The 2914-nt window shown below is 37.6% G+C and overlaps 1 pseudogene; it reads right to left on the minus strand.

Moving 5' to 3' along the window:
- Positions 1–1463: 1463 nt before the first annotated feature.
- Positions 1464–2479, minus strand: LOC109678161 (transcription elongation factor A protein 1 pseudogene; annotated as a pseudogene).
- Between the last annotated feature and the right edge of the window lie 435 nt (positions 2480–2914).

The following is a 2914-nucleotide window of genomic DNA, read 5'->3' on the forward strand; positions in this document are numbered from 1 at the left end:
CCAAAATATTTTACTCTAGTAAATTTTTTTAGGAACAACAAAAAGCTTTATTGAATTACAAATTTAATTTAGAAGTGGGAGTATTTTAACTTTATTAATCTTTTAAAAACGTACTTTATTTTTGAAAGGATAGAACAAACTGACAAAGTATAGGTGGGTTAGTACCCATGGACTAATCCTTAACGTGGACATTTAAATGCTATTTTCTGTTTTCTGTCAAAAATGATTAGCGGTAAGAAATAGGAAAGAGAGCAAAGGAGAGCGCAAAGCACGTATGGAGGTCTTTCTCTAGGAGTCTGACATGATGAAGACTCGCACGATAAACAGTAGACTTTGCAATGGTGGCCTTTTAGTTGAGCTAAAGCAACTGTACCAAGGAAGCGTGTGAAAACCACTTCTTAGTCCTAACAGAACAAATTAAAAAAAGAGTAAAACTTAATTTTAAGATCTGCACTGTAAGGTTACTTGCTATAGCCATGTTTCCAGTTGGTTCAACAATCTCATTCATCATGAAACAGAAAAAGTCAGCATGAAACACTCAGGATAAAAATGTACTCTATCAACCTGCATTGGTCAGCATAGATTTCCAAGTCAAAAATCAAGTCATGAATTGTTTACAATAATGACACTATACTAAGATGTTAACATTTTCTTCCCAGTATGTCTTTCTGTGAGGGAAAAAAAATCATTTGAATCTTTTATTCTTTGCCTATGAGGAGATGTTATGAAAAACCTGCTAAACTAGAACTCTGTTCTTCTACAAAACTAAAAGACACTGCAAAGTCAAACAGGTAAATAAACAGCAGACTCAAACTGATTTCAACAAAGTCAAGTCATGTTTCCAAAGTGAAATCTATTAATAACAAGTAATATACATGTGTAAGAAACACAAAATGATCACAGTTAGTTACAAAGCAAAGTGATATCTCATTATCCAGGCTTGTGAACATAATAAGTAAATTCAAATTCATATACTAGTCCAAATATTGTGTATAATTTTGATAAGCTGGTCAAGTGTTGTTAGAGTTGGTAAATAAAACATTATATTATCTTTTTTCCTCATAGGCAATGCCTACATGAGAAAAAGTAATTTTTATTTATGTATTAACAGAGAATTTCTGTGTATGTTTGACTGAAAAAAAGTTAACATCTCCTTTCAGAGGAAAATAAATTGCCAAAAGTTTAATTGATAAAAATTTAATTTCAACTTACTTATAAAAATGAAAAAAATAAAGTTTTGAAACCATTCAATTACTATATGGTTTCCCTACTAAACTGAAACAACAGAAGGCATTGAAGGAAGGGATAGCAGGCCAAAAACAAAGACTAACTCAGGGCATGTATGTTGCTTTAAAAATCTGGCTTGCAGGAAAACTAGTTGGTTGGCCTAGTTTAAGCCTAATTACAAAACCCATTTTCTTAATGGTCCAGATATTTTTCCAATTCTTCCAGCTCAAAAAACTTCAGCGACTTCCAGTTCCCTTACAGACAACAAGGGTTCTCATGGGTTCATCAGCACTACCTGTGTGTAAGTGAATTCTTCTTTTTACACTTGCCACATGTGAACAAGTCAGTGTAAGTTCACCATTCTTGGCCATCTGATGCTCTCTGATGGCTTCTTTGGTCAAGTTTTTCTTCATCTCTTTGAGCTCATCACCAGCCATTTCCTGTGCTGTCATTCTACCAAATAAGTCAGGAGGATTATTTCCACACTGTACATTTCCTTAAATCTGGATTCTTTGCATCTTTAAGGTTTGATATCCTACTTCGTAGTCTATTTTGTATTTCATGCCTGTATTCCTTTCTTAATATGTAGCTTCCTTAACCTGAGATCCTAGTTCTTCCTCATCAGCTCCAATAGCAATGTGGTGGTCTGTTCCGAGGTCTGCAGCAACCACACAGAATCAGAAGTGCTAGGTGCCGGGAGAAGACAAACCTAAGTATCTCGAGCATTTGTCTCATCCTTTCTCCTGCTTTCTACCGGAAATACTTTCTTCTCTTGCTTCAGGGCTATTTTCAATGGCCTTTTATGTTCTTTTTCCTTTTCTGCAGGGTCTTTATGAGTTGATGGTCCATCTAATAACTTTTTCCAGGATTTGGTGAGAGACTTTGCTAAAGATGTAACTTCATCTGTACTCTGCCTGCGAACAGCATTAAGTGACATTCCATCCTTGTGGACTGTAGTAATTCCAAGGTCAAGGGAATATTCTTAAATTCTTTCCGAAAATCCAAAGCTCCAGCTGCGTTCTTCTGCATCATCTTGCCCATCTTCTTGGCAAGGCGAACCACTGCATCCTCCGTGGCTACCAGCTCGCTGGGGCCAGGGAGATGGTGAGGCTGGCGTGCAGGGGACAGCGGGAAGCGAGCCTCCTGGGCTACACGGCCATAGCAGGCCCGTCCCAGTCCCTTCCTTGCCTACCAGGCCCGCGGCAGCGGCCTCTGGTAACTTTTTAAACTGTGGGCACGCATAATTACGCATTGAGTTAATTACTCTTATTTGGAAATCAAATTTGATGCAAAATAACGAAATAATTTATACTTAAAACAAAATGTGTTTGGTAAATGTTTTCGATAGCCTCAAATTCTGTATTTCACATATTTGTTTTCATAATAAATAAAACATAATAATAACAGCAAAAATTTATTCAGGTCTACCCTGGCTAGGCCACAGGCCTCATGTTCATTAGCTCCTCGATTTTATTCTCCTTTTCTCACTCTCTGTGTACAATCTCTTTATGGGATCGGAATGCTGCTTTCCCTCCCCAGGTCATGTAACCACAATCTAGCTGTGGGAAACACTCCTGGCAAGTGCCAGTAGCCGAGCACCCTACAGGACACCTGGCCATTACTATAAAAATTGTCAAGGTTATCACAAAACAAGGAGAGCGGCTTGGTGATAGAGCGCTTGATTAGC

Source organism: Castor canadensis, chromosome 6 (assembly GCF_047511655.1).
Source record: "Castor canadensis chromosome 6, mCasCan1.hap1v2, whole genome shotgun sequence".
Taxonomy (NCBI): Eukaryota; Metazoa; Chordata; class Mammalia; order Rodentia; family Castoridae; genus Castor; species Castor canadensis.